The 17,562-nt window shown below is 54.6% G+C and overlaps 9 non-coding genes and 3 pseudogenes across 9 annotated transcripts; all 12 read right to left on the bottom strand.

The window, feature by feature from the left end:
* Window positions 1-252: 252 nt before the first annotated feature.
* On the bottom strand, window positions 253-366 carry LOC140584957 (U5 spliceosomal RNA). Its single transcript, XR_011986919.1, has one exon. It is a non-coding gene; the product is annotated as a U5 spliceosomal RNA (small nuclear RNA).
* A 406-nt stretch (window positions 367-772) lies between these two features.
* On the bottom strand, window positions 773-964 carry LOC140584080 (U2 spliceosomal RNA). The gene has a single exon (XR_011986116.1). It is a non-coding gene; the product is annotated as a U2 spliceosomal RNA (small nuclear RNA).
* Window positions 965-1,159: 195 nt separating this feature from the next.
* LOC140584247 (U5 spliceosomal RNA) lies at window positions 1,160-1,273 on the bottom strand. The gene has a single exon (XR_011986209.1). It is a non-coding gene; the product is annotated as a U5 spliceosomal RNA (small nuclear RNA).
* A 398-nt stretch (window positions 1,274-1,671) lies between these two features.
* LOC140584079 (U2 spliceosomal RNA) lies at window positions 1,672-1,863 on the bottom strand. The gene has a single exon (XR_011986115.1). It is a non-coding gene; the product is annotated as a U2 spliceosomal RNA (small nuclear RNA).
* Window positions 1,864-2,058: 195 nt separating this feature from the next.
* Window positions 2,059-2,172, bottom strand: LOC140584956 (U5 spliceosomal RNA). Its single transcript, XR_011986918.1, has one exon. It is a non-coding gene; the product is annotated as a U5 spliceosomal RNA (small nuclear RNA).
* Window positions 2,173-2,622: 450 nt separating this feature from the next.
* Window positions 2,623-2,811, bottom strand: LOC140584138 (U2 spliceosomal RNA). The gene has a single exon (XR_011986168.1). It is a non-coding gene; the product is annotated as a U2 spliceosomal RNA (small nuclear RNA).
* Window positions 2,812-8,855: 6,044 nt separating this feature from the next.
* LOC140584955 (U5 spliceosomal RNA) lies at window positions 8,856-8,969 on the bottom strand. Its single transcript, XR_011986917.1, has one exon. It is a non-coding gene; the product is annotated as a U5 spliceosomal RNA (small nuclear RNA).
* A 420-nt stretch (window positions 8,970-9,389) lies between these two features.
* LOC140584210 (U2 spliceosomal RNA) lies at window positions 9,390-9,628 on the bottom strand (annotated as a pseudogene).
* Window positions 9,629-11,596: 1,968 nt separating this feature from the next.
* On the bottom strand, window positions 11,597-11,710 carry LOC140584954 (U5 spliceosomal RNA). Its single transcript, XR_011986916.1, has one exon. It is a non-coding gene; the product is annotated as a U5 spliceosomal RNA (small nuclear RNA).
* Window positions 11,711-12,148: 438 nt separating this feature from the next.
* On the bottom strand, window positions 12,149-12,371 carry LOC140584150 (U2 spliceosomal RNA; annotated as a pseudogene).
* Window positions 12,372-16,766: 4,395 nt separating this feature from the next.
* LOC140584953 (U5 spliceosomal RNA) lies at window positions 16,767-16,880 on the bottom strand. The gene has a single exon (XR_011986915.1). It is a non-coding gene; the product is annotated as a U5 spliceosomal RNA (small nuclear RNA).
* Window positions 16,881-17,296: 416 nt separating this feature from the next.
* LOC140584208 (U2 spliceosomal RNA) lies at window positions 17,297-17,530 on the bottom strand (annotated as a pseudogene).
* Between the last annotated feature and the right edge of the window lie 32 nt (window positions 17,531-17,562).

The raw sequence follows: 17,562 nt of genomic DNA, 5'->3' as shown, positions 1-17,562 counted from the left end.
AAGCGATAAAAAGAGCGTAAAATCCACTTGATCTTAGCCAAAAGGCCGAGAAGCGATACCCACAAATTGCGCCCCGCCGGGCGCCGGCATGCGGGATGCCGACGGAGCTGGCGCGGCTCAGCCCTCACCAGCCCCTCTGGCAGGTGTCGCCCGGCGAGTCCACGCGTGATCCAGGGAGACCACAGCCGCGCCACCGGGCACCTAACGCCAGCCGCTAAGCCGGGCCCAGTCTTCCTTTGACAGCAGCAGTGCAGCTCTGCTTGGGCAGAGCCTCCAAAAATACCATGAACTCATCGCTATCCCTCTCCACGGAAATCTTTAGTAAAAGGCGAAAGATTTATACGGGATGAAGAGAGACCCGAGTCGATATGGGGCCGCCGCCAAGCCCGTCGCCGTTAGCCGGGCCTGCGTGACGCCCCCGCTCGGAGTAGAATGCCCAGGGGCGTCGCAGCCACCGTCCTCGGGGCCCCGACTCCTCCCTGTCCTCCTGTCCTCTCAAAAGACAGCAATCATTTTAACAAACATGAGGGGAAATTCAAAAGGCAAAGATGACATCATGCCTTACCTCAGCGCAGCTGTCCACCGCACAAACAGTGTGTCACCTTCCTTTAAAAAAAAAAAAAAAAAAAAAAAAGAAAAACGGCGGGAAACGGGGGCCACGCACAGACAGGGCCCCCCCCCTCACAGCACTCAGTCTATTAGTCAGTCACTCACTCACTCACTCACTCACTCACTCACTCAGTCAGTTCTGCCTTTCGACAACAGGGGGCAGTAGAGGTGCACCATTCCCGGAAGCACTGCAATACCGGGTCGATGCGTGGAGCGGACGGGGCAAGCCCCACTTCCGGCTCCCTGTTCCAAAAATCCGTTTAATATGTGGTCCCCTCCATGGGGGACGTATCAGATATTAAACTGATAAGAACAGATACTACACTTGATCTTAGCCAAAAGGCCGAGAAGCGATACCCACAAATTGCGCCCCGCCGGGCGCCGGCATGCGGGATGCCGACGGAGCTGGCGCGGCTCAGCCCTCACCAGCCCCTCTGGCAGGTGTCGCCCGGCGAGTCCACGCGTGATCCAGGGAGACCACAGCCGCGCCACCGGGCACCTAACGCCAGCCGCTAAGCCGGGCCCAGTCTTCCTTTGACAGCAGCAGTGCAGCTCTGCTTGAGCAGAGCCTCCAAAAATACCATGAACTCATCGCTATCCCTCTCCACGGAAATCTTTAGTAAAAGGCGAAAGATTTATACGGGATGAAGAGAGACCCGAGTCGATATGGGGCCGCCGCCAAGCCCGTCGCCGTTAGCCGGGCCTGCGTGACGCCCCCGCTCGGAGTAGAATGCCCAGGGGCGTCGCAGCCGCCGTCCTCGGGGCCCCGACTCCTCCCTGTCCTCCTGTCCTCTCAAAAGACAGCAATCATTTTAACAAACATGAGGGGAAATTCAAAAGGCAAAGATGACATCATGCCTTACCTCAGCGCAGCTGTCCACCGCACAAAGTGTGTCACCTTCCTTTAAAAAAAAAAAAAAAAAAAAAAAAAAAAGAAAAACGGCGGGAAACGGGGGCCACGCACAGACAGGGCCCCCCCCCCCTCACAGCACTCAGTCTATTAGTCACTCACTCACTCACTCACTCAGTCAGTCAGTTCTGCCTTTCGACAACAGGGGGCAGTAGAGGTGCACCATTCCCGGAAGCACTGCAATACCGGGTCGATGCGTGGAGCGGACGGGGCAAGCCCCACTTCCGGCTCCCTGTTCCAAAAATCCGTTTAATATGTGGTCCCCTCCATGGGGGACGTATCAGATATTAAACTGATAAGAACAGATACTACACTTGATCTTAGCCAAAAGGCCGAGAAGCGATACCCACAAATTGCGCCCCGCCGGGCGCCGGCATGCGGGATGCCGACGGAGCTGGCGCGGCTCAGCCCTCACCAGCCCCTCTGGCAGGTGTCGCCCGGCGAGTCCACGCGTGATCCAGGGAGACCACAGCCGCGCCACCGGGCACCTAACGCCAGCCGCTAAGCCGGGCCCAGTCTTCCTTTGACAGCAGCAGTGCAGCTCTGCTTGGGCAGAGCCTCCAAAAATACCATGAACTCATCGCTATCCCTCTCCACGGAAATCTTTAGTAAAAGGCGAAAGATTTATACGGGATGAAGAGAGACCCGAGTCGATATGGGGCCGCCGCCAAGCCCGTCGCCGTTAGCCGGGCCTGCGTGACGCCCCCGCTCGGAGTAGAATGCCCAGGGGCGTCGCAGCCGCCGTCCTCGGGGCCCCGACTCCTCCCTGTCCTCCTGTCCTCTCAAAAGACAGCAATCATTTTAACAAACATGAGGGGAAATTCAAAAGGCAAAGATGACATCATGCCTTACCTCAGCGCAGCTGTCCACCGCACAAACAGTGTGTCACCTTCCTTTAAAAAAAAAAAAAAAAAAAAAAAAAAAGAAAAACGGCGGGAAACGGGGGCCACGCACAGACAGGGCCCCCCCCCCTCACAGCACTCAGTCTATTAGTTACTCACTCACTCACTCACTCAGTCAGTCAGTCAGTCAGTCAGTCAGTCAGTCAGTCAGTCAGTCAGTCAGTCAGTCAGTCAGTTCTGCCTTTCGACAACAGGGGGCAGTAGAGGTGCACCATTCCCGGAAGCACTGCAATACCGGGTCGATGCGTGGAGCGGACGGGGCAAGCCCCACTTCCGGCTCCCTGTTCCAAAAATCCGTTTAATATGTGGTCCCCTCCATGGGGGACGTATCAGATATTAAACTGATAAGAACAGATTTTTTTTTTTTCCAATACTTTATTAAACAGTTCTGTACAACAATTAAAATCATACCAATACACAAAGCATATATACATCAATTAGCATCAATTAGCACTGTAATCAAAACATAATAAAACAGCCTTTTAGGTTCACAAATTAGTAAAAATATATATCCATAAATACTTTATAAAAGGCTAAAACATTCTCAACACACAGTGCTACTTATATATGCTATACAAAACAGAGCATTATTAAAACAACATTAAACAAAACCTCTCCAGAACTGCAAAAAGACACACAACTATAAAACCACCAATACATTACAATAACAATTAAAACACAACTACAATTAAATGGCCATTTACAAAAATAAAATGTCACCATAAATGCCACCTATTAAAAACTAAAACCATTAAATGAGGAACACACCCGCCGACCTCCAACCTCTACGCCAGGGTCAGGTTGAGACAGGGTCATACATATTTCCAAACACTTAAAATCAGCACCTCGGGAATAAAACATGGTCAATCACTTAATATACAGCACAACAAGTAAAATGTTAGATGTTAATAAATACAATGATTATTAATATTAATAAATAATTAAGTGCTAAAAAAGATCAACCAAAACCATGCTTAATTGATTATGCACATGCTGTTAGTTAAAAACATTTTAATTAAAACACACGCACAAAAACAACAAAGCACACTCACCTAAAACCCGAAGTACCTCCTGTGTGCTTCAGAAAAGTGCGTCACGTCAACCCTGTAGAATGGAGCGTCACCACCTAAACGAAACGGGGCTAAAGCCAAAAGAGGCCCTTCCACCTCTCCTTGGCCTCGTGATAGCCCCGCTGGATGACGTCAGTCTCCATCCTGAAACCCAAGTCGGCCCGGATTTTACGGAATACCCCTTGTGCCTCCAGATGAACCCCTCTGCGGATGAGCGCGGTCCTGGCATTCCACAGCTCTCGCTTGGTAATGCTGACCAGCAGCCACATCCAGGGGCCGAAGGGGTTATGGAGGTTGGGGTCCCACCCCTTCAACACCTTGTCGTAGGTCAGACCGGGCTGCGAGTCCACACGTCCACACAGGCCCGCTACCAACCCCCAAACTCTCTGTGCATGCCCACAGTCCCAAAACACGTGCCTGATGGTCTCATCCTCACTGCACTCGGGCCTGGGGCAGCGGGGGTGTCTGGTCAGCTTATGCCTATGTAAGACGTCCCTGACTGGCAGCTTACCATGAAGGCACTGCCAGTTCAGGTCCTGCAGCCTGTGATCCAAACCCTTAGGCTGGATTCTCGCCCATGTGCCTTCCTCCAGGCCCAGCATGGCCCGAGTCTCCCTATGACCAAGCAAAGCCCTGTAAAGCGCTCTATGCTTGGTCAAGGCCTCTGTCTTGACACCTGCCGGAATAAACTTACTCCACTTGACAGCGTGGCTGTAGTGGGCCGGCAGGGTCTCAGCCTTGGGGCCGAGGTTGGTCCACGACGCCACCAGACGTCTCATGGGGAGAGCCAGCCACAGACGCACAAAGTGCTGATGGGGGTGCTCGAGGGGAGCTGCCAGGCGCGCGCAGAGCTGCGAGAAGAACAGGCAGTCAAGCTTGAGAGGAAAGTCAATAACATCCCTCCCCCCACTGTCCTTTCCGAGATACATCACTTCCCTACGCACGTACTCGTACCTGCCCCCCCAGACGAGGTTGAAAACGTCTCTCGTCAGGCCTCTGCGCATGAAGCGGGGCAAAGGGTACACATGTGCAAGGTAGAGCAGGGTGGGAAGAATATCCACTTTTAAGGCTAAGACCTTACCTTGGAAGGACAGGGACCTGGACTTCCACAGTCCGATCTTCCGCCTGGCGATCGCCAACCGCTCCTCCCAGTTCAAACGGGCGGCACCATCCGAAAGGAAGTTGACCCCCAACACTTTGAGAGGTCCGTCACAGAGGGTGAGACCCCCTGCGACGCCCTCCCTCGCCTTCCAGCTGCCGAAATACTTGGCCACCGACTTACTGAGGTTGAGCGTCGCGCCGGAGGCCCTACCGAACGCATGAACAAGGCTCATGGCATGACCGAGAGACTGATCAGAGCAGACGAAAAGGGTGGTGTCGTCTGCGTACTGGGTCAGTTTAACAGTTTTCCCCCGACTTCCTGGGATAAGAAGGCCATCGACCCCGGGGTGGGCGCGAATGGCGCACGCCAGTGGCTCTATATAGAGCGCGTAGAGGAGGGGGGAGAGGGGACATCCCTGCCTCACTCCACTCAGCTGGGGCACCAAGTCACTCAGGAAGCCATTGATAACAACATGGCTCCCAACTTCGTTATACAAAGTGTGTAACCACCCCAGGTAATTGGGTCCAAAGCCAAACTTACCCAATACTTGAAACAGGAAGCGGTGATCTACCCGGTCGAAGGCTTTCTCCTGGTCCAAGCTGACCAGCAGGAGAGGGAGGTTCCTGTCCTCCACCCAGGCGATGGCGTCGCGGATGAGATGGAGGTTCCACGTCGCCGATCGACCCGGTACTCCACACGTCTGATCGCTGTGAACCAGATGAGCCATGGCCTTCTTCAGGCGTTCTGTAAGGGTCTTTGCGATGAGCTTTGTGTCTACACAAAGCATGGTCAGGGGCCTCCAGTTGCCAAGGTCGGCACGATCACCCTTCTTGTGCAACAAAGAAAGAACCCCTGACCTCATGCTCCTAGTGAGCAAACCCCGGCGCTGAACGTCCTCTACAACCTGCAGTAATTCCGGCCCGAGGACATCCCAAAAAGTGGAATAAAATTCCACCGGGAGCCCATCAAGGCCCGGTACCTTGCGGCGGTTCATCTTGCCAAGCACTGCGGTCAGCTCGGCCAAGGTGATGGGGGCTTCTAAGCCGTCACGAATGTCACTGGGAAGGCAAGGTGAGATGTTGTCTAGGAACCGCACCCCTGCAACCGGGTCCGTGTCCCTAACCTTAAAAAGATTGTGATAAAACAATTTAGCAACCTCCAGCATGTCTGATGTTATTGTTACCGTATCGCCGTTTAAGGCCCGGAGAGAGTCGAAGGTCTTCTCCTCCCGGGCTTCCCTGGCTCTCTGGAAAAAATGAGTATTGCACTTTTCATTGTTTTCCAAAAAGAACATTCTGTCGCGGAGCATTTGAGCCGAGGCAGCCTGTGCATGCAGGCGCCTCAGCTCACCCTTTATATCAAGCAGTCGCTCGTGGTCGATGGTGCCCCCGCTGTTGTGAGCGGCGTATTCATCCCGCAACCTTCTCTCCAGCTGCAGAATGGAGAATTTCTTCTCCATCCTGCGCTGCTTGCTGTACTGCATGGAGAAGGTTCGGATCCTGTCCTTCACACTCTCCCACCATTCGGCCACGGAGGGGAAGGTAGGCTTGTCCTTCTGCCACTCGGAGAAGTGATCTAAAAAAAGGTGTCTAAAATCGCTCTCCTCCAGGATCTGCAGGTTCATTTTCCAATAGCCACCCCCATATTCAGGGGCGTCTATGGAAACAGTGGCCTCCACTGCCAAGTGGTCAGTGGGCCACTGTGGGGAGAGGGACACCTTTTTAAAAACAACGGGGGGTGAGGCTAAAATATAGTCGATGCGACTGCTGGCTCCGCGACTATTGTGCCAGGTGAAGCCCGGCATGCTGGGGTTGCATATCTTAAAACCATCAACAAGTTTAAAGGAACGAATAAAATGGCGAAAGTGCTCAGAGCTGACATCCTGTCTACCCTCCAACGAGATGTTAAAGTCCCCTCCTAAAATCAAGTGTCGATCTGTGACACAGAACGGGGACAACTCTTCAAAGAGAGTTATATGGGACGAGGCCTCCACTGGAGCGTAGACACATATGGCCCGGAGGCGCTGTCCCCTCCATGTGGCGTCCACCCCCAAAACCCTACCTTGAAGAACGGTAAACGATCTTACTTCTTCAAAGGCGCGGTCGCCAAAAAGGATCCCGACGCCTGAGGAGTGGACACCACCTACGCTCCAGTAGGATCTACCCCTCTTCCATTGTCGTGAAAAGAGAGCCTCGTCCCGCTGGTCCCGGAGGTGGACTTCCTGCAGAAAACAAATGCTGAAGGGAGAAGATGCCAGCTGATTAAAAACAGATGTGCGCTTTAAAACGTTCCTCAAACCCCTGACATTCAAGGTGACAATATTAAAATTGGCCATGAAATGTTAAAAAGGTAAAATACAATTACAAACAACACACTAAAATAATAAAAGCCAGCCATTAAAAACAATACCGCATTACTGCCCCCCCTCCTCAGTCAAACCCAAAAGGCCCCCCAGTTCCAGCCCCCCCAGGTACTCCTGTTCATTTGCTTTGTCCTGCACACTACTGTACTCCTGGGGGGGCGCAGGGGACTGTCCCAAGTCCCACACCAGATGGGGGGCCCCCAATGTCGGGGAGGGGGGACTCTCTCGGCCTTGGTCCCCGGCCGCCACTGCTGGCAAGGTGGCAGCCGGAGGGCTGGATGCGTCGGGTTGTGCCTCCCTTCTGCTCTTCTTCCTCCTCCGGGGGGATGCGCCGCTCTTTCTCCTCCTGCTGCTGACACCTGGAGCCAGGACTGGAGACCCCTCCTGCATTGCAGTCGCTGTCGCTAGGGCCTCCTCCACCTCGGCCAGGGCATCTCCTCCTGCCCCCGCCGCCGGCTGTTCCTGCCCTGACGTGGGGGCTTGCGCTCCCCCACCACTCTCCTTGCCGACAGCTCTGCTGCCTAACAGAGCGTCGGCGTATGACGTTTTCCGTTGGGGGCAGGAACGAGCCAGATGGTCCTCACCGTTGCAGTGGATGCAGCGACGGGGGCCCTTGCAGTCCCTGGCCATGTGCCCCGGCTCCAGGCAGTTACGGCAGCGCAGGTTGGCGCATCCCTCCAGAGTGTGTCCGAAGCTGTGACACTGTCGGCAGAAGGGAGGCTGTCCGGAATAAAACAAGTAAGCCTTATTGCCCTGTACATTAAAATAGGCTGGGGGATGACTAAAACCGCCCGCGCCATTAGCGTCCGGGCGCAGGCGGGCCTGGAACTGGCGTCGTCCAGTCCAGATCCCCAGCTCATCCCGAATATCCTTGTGGCCAGGAAGGAGGTCCACATACTTGTTCAGGAACTGGCGGACGGCCTCGGCGGTGATATGAGGATTGAAACAATGTACAGTTATCACTCGCTTGTCGGGCCACCACAGCGGCTCGATGGTATACTGACCCAGGAGAGGGTACTGGGCCCTCTCCTTGCTCCGCTCCAGGACCTTGGAGTAACTCTCGTCGGTGGACAGGGTGACCTCGAAGAACTGGTGAGGTCCATTCCGCTGCACACAGAGGATGTCCTCCATGCGGAGGCCCAGCTCCCCGAAGGCCACCTCCCGGATGAAGGCCAGGCGGTCAGGGAAGGTGCCCACCTCCCCTTCAGCCCTCCAGCAGAACCGGGCGGTATTACGCAGGCCACCGCCTGCTACCAGCCACGGCCCGCTGAAGGGCTTCCTCGCAGCACCGCCGGCCTTCGCCATCCGGGATGGTCCACCGACGTCGTTCCTGGAGCAGAGTCCTCCTGCCGCCGTGGTCCCGACGTCCGCCGTGGTCCTGCTGCCGTCCGCCAATCCGGGATGAGCCGAGGAATGCTAAACTATTAAAAACACCTAAGAAATAAAAACACCAGTTCACCCAACAGGGCGGCGGGCAGGCCACCAGCCACTGCGGGATCCCCAGCCTAATAAAAACGAAAATAAAAGCAGGGATAAAAGGCTAAAAGGAAGGCACGGGTCGCCCCGTGGCAGCGGCGGTCAAGCCACCTACTGGTCACGCATTAGGGTCACCGTGCCTTCCTCTAAAAAACCCGACGCAGTCCTTTAAAAGCGATAAAAAGAGCGTAAAATCCACTTGATCTTAGCCAAAAGGCCGAGAAGCGATACCCACAAATTGCGCCCCGCCGGGCGCCGGCATGCGGGATGCCGACGGAGCTGGCGCGGCTCAGCCCTCACCAGCCCCTCTGGCAGGTGTCGCCCGGCGAGTCCACGCGTGATCCAGGGAGACCACAGCCGCGCCACCGGGCACCTAACGCCAGCCGCTAAGCCGGGCCCAGTCTTCCTTTGACAGCAGCAGTGCAGCTCTGCTTGGGCAGAGCCTCCAAAAATACCATGAACTCATCGCTATCCCTCTCCACGGAAATCTTTAGTAAAAGGCGAAAGATTTATACGGGATGAAGAGAGACCCGAGTCGATATGGGGCCGCCGCCAAGCCCGTCGCCGTTAGCCGGGCCTGCGTGACGCCCCCGCTCGGAGTAGAATGCCCAGGGGCGTCGCAGCCGCCGTCCTCGGGGCCCCGACTCCTCCCTGTCCTCCTGTCCTCTCAAAAGACAGCAATCATTTTAACAAACATGAGGGGAAATTCAAAAGGCAAAGATGACATCATGCCTTACCTCAGCGCAGCTGTCCACCGCACAAACAGTGTGTCACCTTCCTTTAAAAAAAAAAAAAAAAAAAAAAAAAAAAAGAAAAACGGCGGGAAACGGGGGCCACGCACAGACAGGGCCCCCCCCCCTCACAGCACTCAGTCTATTAGTTACTCACTCACTCACTCACTCAGTCAGTCAGTCAGTCAGTCAGTCAGTCAGTTCTGCCTTTCGACAACAGGGGGCAGTAGAGATGCACCATTCCCGGAAGCACTGCAATACCGGGTCGATGCGTGGAGCGGACGGGGCAAGCCCCACTTCCGGCTCCCTGTTCCAAAAATCCGTTTAATATGTGGTCCCCTCCATGGGGGACGTATCAGATATTAAACTGATAAGAACAGATTTTTTTTTTTTTTTTTTTTTTTTTTTTTAATTCATCTTTAATCAACATTTCTGCATACAATCTAAAACCAACACATAAAACTATAAAGACATTTATCACACTACCCATAATAAGCTAACTTCAACACTAAAAGAAATACACATATAAATCACACTCCTAACCTATTCAATCATAAAACAACAACATATATAACACATATTATAAAACAATCATATAATACCACATACATAAAACTTCTAAAATACTTCAACCCTACAACACCATTACAACACACGTTAAAACAGTATTAAATACATAAATACCGCAGAAATCCTAAAATGTTTAAAAAGGTAAAACACTATCATCATCAACAATATCCCCATTAAAACTAAGGTCCCCCCCCGACTCGGCAGCAACTAAAAAAGAGCGTTCATTAGCAAAGTCCTGCTGCCCTGCATAAAAACGTCTCTCTTGGGGGGAGACCAAAACACTTTGCAGATCAATTAGCTCTAAGGGGAAGATCACTTCTCGGCCTAAAGCAGCGTCCTCGTTCCTCCGGGCCTTCTTCCTCCTCCTGCATTGGACAAACCTGGAGGGAGAGGTTGCGCGCTTTTCAGCCACGGCCACTTGACCCTTACCAGGGGACTCCACCGAAGCGCTGGAAGCCGTGGACTCCCCATCAGCACCGGCGAAGGGCTGTTCCTCGCTGTTCTCAGCTCCCCTCTCGGCTCCCCCGTGCATCTCAGCGCAGCCCGGCAGTGCCTGCTGTCGGGCCCCGTCCACAGCCGAACCCCGAGCAACGGCGTCGGCCCAGGACGGTTTGCGCTGAGGGCAGCTCCGAGCCAGATGGTCCTCACCTCTGCACAGGTTACACCGGAGGGGGCCCTTGCAGTCCTTCGCCAGGTGACCGACGCCAGGCATCTCCAGCACTTCATGGTGGTACAGGAGTCCGCGGTGTGGCCCAGGCCGTGGCACAAGCGGCAGGAGGAGGGTTGCCCGGAGTAAAAAAGGTAGCCCTTGCAACGACCTATAATAAAATAAGCAGGTGGGTGGCTATACCCGTCAGGGGAGCTAGCGTCGGGGCGCAGGCCCACCCGGAACTGCCTGCGCCCAGTCCAGACACCCAGCTGGTCTCTCACGTCCCTGTGCCCAGGGACCACGTCGACAAACCTGCCCAGGAAGGCCGCCACCGCTTCAGCTGGAACGAAGGGGTCCAGGACGTGGACGGTGATCACTCTCCGATCCAGCTTCCACAGTGGCTCCACGTCGTAGTGCATCCGGCGAAGCTCTTTCTCCAAGCAGCTGCATGCAGCCAACATCTTCTTGTAGCCTTCTTCCGTGGTGCAAGTCACGTAAAAGAAGGCTGAAGACTGGTTGCGCTGCACACAGATGATGTCTTCCATAGTGAGCCCCAGGAGGCCGAAGAGCACCTCCCGGATGAAGGCCAGTCTCTCCGGGAAACTCTCCGGTTCCTCCTGGTGGGTCCACCTGAAGGCTGCTGTATGCCGGATGACTACGACGGTCCTGTGTGGGCTCCCGGACATCCTGGCGATGGTGGGCAAGAGAGTCCTCGGGAGCCGGGCAGGGAGTCGACGTGTCCTAGCTGGGTGCCTAAACTAATAAAAGCTGGAAATAAAACCCCAAGCTCACCCTGCGGGAACGGCGGTCAAGCCACCCGAACCTGCACGTTAGGCTTGCAAGGGCTACCCAAAATAAAAAAGGCGCTAAAAGGAGACAACAGCTAGCCCCGTGGCAGCGGCGGTCAAGCCACCTGCTGGTCACGCTTTAGGTTCGCTGTTGCCTCCACTAAAAAACCTGACAATAAAAAATCCCTCCAAAAAGCAGCACTTGATCTTAGCCAAAAGGCCGAGAAGCGATACCCACAAATTGCGCCCCGCCGGGCGCCGGCATGCGGGATGCCGACGGAGCTGGCGCGGCTCAGCCCTCACCAGCCCCTCTGGCAGGTGTCGCCCGGCGAGTCCACGCGTGATCCAGGGAGACCACAGCCGCGCCACCGGGCACCTAACGCCAGCCGCTAAGCCGGGCCCAGTCTTCCTTTGACAGCAGCAGTGCAGCTCTGCTTGGGCAGAGCCTCCAAAAATACCATGAACTCATCGCTATCCCTCTCCACGGAAATCTTTAGTAAAAGGCGAAAGATTTATACGGGATGAAGAGAGACCCGAGTCGATATGGGGCCGCCGCCAAGCCCGTCGCCGTTAGCCGGGCCTGCGTGACGCCCCCGCTCGGAGTAGAATGCCCAGGGGCGTCGCAGCCGCCGTCCTCGGGGCCCCGACTCCTCCCTGTCCTCCTGTCCTCTCAAAAGACAGCAATCATTTTAACAAACATGAGGGGAAATTCAAAAGGCAAAGATGACATCATGCCTTACCTCAGCGCAGCTGTCCACCGCACAAACAGTGTGTCACCTTCCTTTAAAAAAAAAAAAAAAAAAAAAAAAAAAAAAAAAAAGAAAAACGGCGGGAAACGGGGGCCACGCACAGACAGGGCCCCCCCCCCTCACAGCACTCAGTCTATTAGTCACTCACTCACTCACTCACTCACTCAGTCAGTCAGTCAGTCAGTCAGTCAGTCAGTCAGTCAGTTCTGCCTTTCGACAACAGGGGGCAGTAGAGGTGCACCATTCCCGGAAGCACTGCAATACCGGGTCGATGCGTGGAGCGGACGGGGCAAGCCCCACTTCCGGCTCCCTGTTCCAAAAATCCGTTTAATATGTGGTCCCCTCCATGGGGGACGTATCAGATATTAAACTGATAAGAACAGATTTTTTTTTTTTTTATTCATCTTTATTCAACATTTCTGCTTACAATCTAAGAACAACACATAAAACTATAAAAACCCAACATTTTCCACATACTAACTAAAACAAACCCACATCAATACTAATCAAAATAGCACATCAAAACCCATTTATACCCACAAACTTAATCCAACACTATAATTAACAAAAACATTACTACCATAATAATACAAGACACCTTATAACATACACATCTTAAAATATAAAACTACTAAAACATTACAACACACATTAAAACAGTATTAAATCCATAAATGCAGCAGAAATCCTAAAATCTTTAAAAAGGTAAAACATTATCATCATCAATAATATCCCCATTAAAACTAAGGTCTCCCCCCGACTCAGCAGCAACTAAAAAGGAGCGTTCATTGGCAAAGTCCTGCTGCCCTGCATAAAAACGTCTCTCTTGGGGGGAGACCAAAACACTTTGCAAATCTATCTGTTCTATGGGGAAGATCGCTTCTCGGCCTAAAACAGTGTCCTCGTTCCTCCGGGCCTTCTTCCTCCTCCTGCTTTGGACAAACCTGGAGGGAGAGGTTGCGCGCTTTTCAGCCACGGCCAATGGACCCTTACCTGGGGACTCCACAGAAGCACTGGAGGCCGTGGACTCCCCATCGGCACTGGCGAAGGGCTGATCCTCGGTGTTCTCAGCTCCCCTCTCGGCTCCCCCGTGCATCTCAGCGCAGCCCGGCAGTGCCTGCTGTCGGGCCCCGTCCACAGCCGAACCCCGAGCAACGGCGTCGGCCCAGGACGGTTTGCGCTGAGGGCAGCTCCGAGCCAGATGGTCCTCACCTCTGCACAGGTTACACCGGAGGGGGCCCTTGCAGTCCTTCGCCAAGTGACCGACGTCCAGGCATCTCCAGCACTTCATGGTGGTACAGGAGTCCGCGGTGTGGCCCAGGCCGTGGCACAAGCGGCAGGAGGAGGGTTGCCCGGAGTAAAAAAGGTAGCCCTTGCAACGACCTATAATAAAATAAGCAGGTGGGTGGCTATACCCGTCAGGGGAGCTAGCGTCGGGGCGCAGGCACACCCGGAACTGCCTGCGCCCAGTCCAGACACCCAGCTGGTCTCTCACGTCCCTGTGCCCAGGGACCACGTCGACAAACCTGCCCAGGAAGGCAGCCACCGCTTCAGCTGGAATGAAGGGGTCCAAGACGTGGACGGTGATCACTCTCCGGTCCAGCTTCCACAGTGGCTCCACGTCATAGAACATCCGGCGAAGCTCTTCCTCCAAGCGGCTGCATGCAGCCAACATCCTCTTGTAGCCATCTTCCGTAGTGCAAGTCACATAGAAGAAGGCCGAAGACTGGTTGCGCTGCACACAGATGATGTCTTCCATAGTGAGTCCCAGGAGGCCGAAGAGCACCTCCCGGATGAAGGTCAGTCTCTCCGGGAAACTCTCCGGTTCCTCCTGGTGAGTCCACTTGAAGGCTGCTGTATGCCGGATGACTACGACGGTCCTGTGTGGGCTCCCGGACATCCTGGCGATGGTGGGCAAGAGAGTCCTCGGGAGCCGGGCAGGGAGTCGACGTGTCCTAGCTGGGTGCCTAAACTAATAAAAGCTGGAAATAAAACCCCAAGCTCACAGCTCTCTCCAGCTGCAGAATGGAGAATTTCTTCTCCATCCTGCGCTGCTTGCTGTACTGCATGGAGAAGGTTCGGATCCTGTCCTTCACACTCTCCCACCATTCGGCCACGGAGGGGAAGGTAGGCTTGTCCTTCTGCCACTCGGAGAAGTGATCTAAAAAAAGGTGTCTAAAATCGCTCTCCTCCAGGATCTGCAGGTTCATTTTCCAATAGCCACCCCCATATTCAGGGGCGTCTATGGAAACAGTGGCCTCCACTGCCAAGTGGTCAGTGGGCCACTGTGGGGAGAGGGACACCTTTTTAAAAACAACGGGGGGTGAGGCTAAAATATAGTCGATGCGACTGCTGGCTCCGCGACTATTGTGCCAGGTGAAGCCCGGCATGCTGGGGTTGCATATCTTAAAACCATCAACAAGTTTAAAGGAACGAATAAAATGGCGAAAGTGCTCAGAGCTGACATCCTGTCTACCCTCCAACGAGATGTTAAAGTCCCCTCCTAAAATCAAGTGTCGATCTGTGACACAGAACGGGGACAACTCTTCAAAGAGAGTTATATGGGACGAGGCCTCCACTGGAGCGTAGACACATATGGCCCGGAGGCGCTGTCCCCTCCATGTGGCGTCCACCCCCAAAACCCTACCTTGAAGAACGGTAAACGATCTTACTTCTTCAAAGGCGCGGTCGCCAAAAAGGATCCCGACGCCTGAGGAGTGGACACCACCTACGCTCCAGTAGGATCTACCCCTCTTCCATTGTCGTGAAAAGAGAGCCTCGTCCCGCTGGTCCCGGAGGTGGACTTCCTGCAGAAAACAAATGCTGAAGGGAGAAGATGCCAGCTGATTAAAAACAGATGTGCGCTTTAAAACGTTCCTCAAACCCCTGACATTCAAGGTGACAATATTAAAATTGGCCATGAAATGTTAAAAAGGTAAAATACAATTACAAACAACACACTAAAATAATAAAAGCCAGCCATTAAAAACAATACCGCATTACTGCCCCCCCTCCTCAGTCAAACCCAAAAGGCCCCCCAGTTCCAGCCCCCCCAGGTACTCCTGTTCATTTGCTTTGTCCTGCACACTACTGTACTCCTGGGGGGGCGCAGGGGACTGTCCCAAGTCCCACACCAGATGGGGGGCCCCCAATGTCGGGGAGGGGGGACTCTCTCGGCCTTGGTCCCCGGCCGCCACTGCTGGCAAGGTGGCAGCCGGAGGGCTGGATGCGTCGGGTTGTGCCTCCCTTCTGCTCTTCTTCCTCCTCCGGGGGGATGCGCCGCTCTTTCTCCTCCTGCTGCTGACACCTGGAGCCAGGACTGGAGACCCCTCCTGCATTGCAGTCGCTGTCGCTAGGGCCTCCTCCACCTCGGCCAGGGCATCTCCTCCTGCCCCCGCCGCCGGCTGTTCCTGCCCTGACGTGGGGGCTTGCGCTCCCCCACCACTCTCCTTGCCGACAGCTCTGCTGCCTAACAGAGCGTCGGCGTATGACGTTTTCCGTTGGGGGCAGGAACGAGCCAGATGGTCCTCACCGTTGCAGTGGATGCAGCGACGGGGGCCCTTGCAGTCCCTGGCCATGTGCCCCGGCTCCAGGCAGTTACGGCAGCGCAGGTTGGCGCATCCCTCCAGAGTGTGTCCGAAGCTGTGACACTGTCGGCAGAAGGGAGGCTGTCCGGAATAAAACAAGTAAGCCTTATTGCCCTGTACATTAAAATAGGCTGGGGGATGACTAAAACCGCCCGCGCCATTAGCGTCCGGGCGCAGGCGGGCCTGGAACTGGCGTCGTCCAGTCCAGATCCCCAGCTCATCCCGAATATCCTTGTGGCCAGGAAGGAGGTCCACATACTTGTTCAGGAACTGGCGGACGGCCTCGGCGGTGATATGAGGATTGAAACAATGTACAGTTATCACTCGCTTGTCGGGCCACCACAGCGGCTCGATGGTATACTGACCCAGGAGAGGGTACTGGGCCCTCTCCTTGCTCCGCTCCAGGACCTTGGAGTAACTCTCGTCGGTGGACAGGGTGACCTCGAAGAACTGGTGAGGTCCATTCCGCTGCACACAGAGGATGTCCTCCATGCGGAGGCCCAGCTCCCCGAAGGCCACCTCCCGGATGAAGGCCAGGCGGTCAGGGAAGGTGCCCACCTCCCCTTCAGCCCTCCAGCAGAACCGGGCGGTATTACGCAGGCCACCGCCTGCTACCAGCCACGGCCCGCTGAAGGGCTTCCTCGCAGCACCGCCGGCCTTCGCCATCCGGGATGGTCCACCGACGTCGTTCCTGGAGCAGAGTCCTCCTGCCGCCGTGGTCCCGACGTCCGCCGTGGTCCTGCTGCCGTCCGCCAATCCGGGATGAGCCGAGGAATGCTAAACTATTAAAAACACCTAAGAAATAAAAACACCAGTTCACCCAACAGGGCGGCGGGCAGGCCACCAGCCACTGCGGGATCCCCAGCCTAATAAAAACGAAAATAAAAGCAGGGATAAAAGGCTAAAAGGAAGGCACGGGTCGCCCCGTGGCAGCGGCGGTCAAGCCACCTACTGGTCACGCATTAGGGTCACCGTGCCTTCCTCTAAAAAACCCGACGCAGTCCTTTAAAAGCGATAAAAAGAGCGTAAAATCCACTTGATCTTAGCCAAAAGGCCGAGAAGCGATACCCACAAATTGCGCCCCGCCGGGCGCCGGCATGCGGGATGCCGACGGAGCTGGCGCGGCTCAGCCCTCACCAGCCCCTCTGGCAGGTGTCGCCCGGCGAGTCCACGCGTGATCCAGGGAGACCACAGCCGCGCCACCGGGCACCTAACGCCAGCCGCTAAGCCGGGCCCAGTCTTCCTTTGACAGCAGCAGTGCAGCTCTGCTTGGGCAGAGCCTCCAAAAATACCATGAACTCATCGCTATCCCTCTCCACGGAAATCTTTAGTAAAAGGCGAAAGATTTATACGGGATGAAGAGAGACCCGAGTCGATATGGGGCCGCCGCCAAGCCCGTCGCCGTTAGCCGGGCCTGCGTGACGCCCCCGCTCGGAGTAGAATGCCCAGGGGCGTCGCAGCCGCCGTCCTCGGGGCCCCGACTCCTCCCTGTCCTCCTGTCCTCTCAAAAGACAGCAATCATTTTAACAAACATGAGGGGAAATTCAAAAGGCAAAGATGACATCATGCCTTACCTCAGCGCAGCTGTCCACCGCACAAACAGTGTGTCACCTTCCTTTAAAAAAAAAAAAATAAAAAAAAAAAAAAAGAAAAACGGCGGGAAACGGGGGCCACGCACAGACAGGGCCCCCCCCCCTCACAGCACTCAGTCTATTAGTTACTCACTCACTCACTCAGTCAGTCAGTCAGTCAGTCAGTCAGTCAGTTCTGCCTTTCGACAACAGGGGGCAGTAGAGATGCACCATTCCCGGAAGCACTGCAATACCGGGTCGATGCGTGGAGCGGACGGGGCAAGCCCCACTTCCGGCTCCCTGTTCCAAAAATCCGTTTAATATGTGGTCCCCTCCATGGGGGACGTATCAGATATTAAACTGATAAGAACAGATTTTTTTTTTTTTTTTTTTTTTTTAATTCATCTTTAATCAACATTTCTGCATACAATCTAAAACCAACACATAAAACTATAAAGACATTTATCACACTACCCATAATAAGCT

This window comes from Paramormyrops kingsleyae, unplaced genomic scaffold (assembly GCF_048594095.1).
Source record: "Paramormyrops kingsleyae isolate MSU_618 unplaced genomic scaffold, PKINGS_0.4 ups31, whole genome shotgun sequence".
NCBI classification, from domain to species: domain Eukaryota; kingdom Metazoa; phylum Chordata; class Actinopteri; order Osteoglossiformes; family Mormyridae; genus Paramormyrops; species Paramormyrops kingsleyae.
The sequence above is the reverse complement of the archived record's forward strand: the minus strand, read 5'-3'. Positions and strand labels throughout refer to the sequence as shown.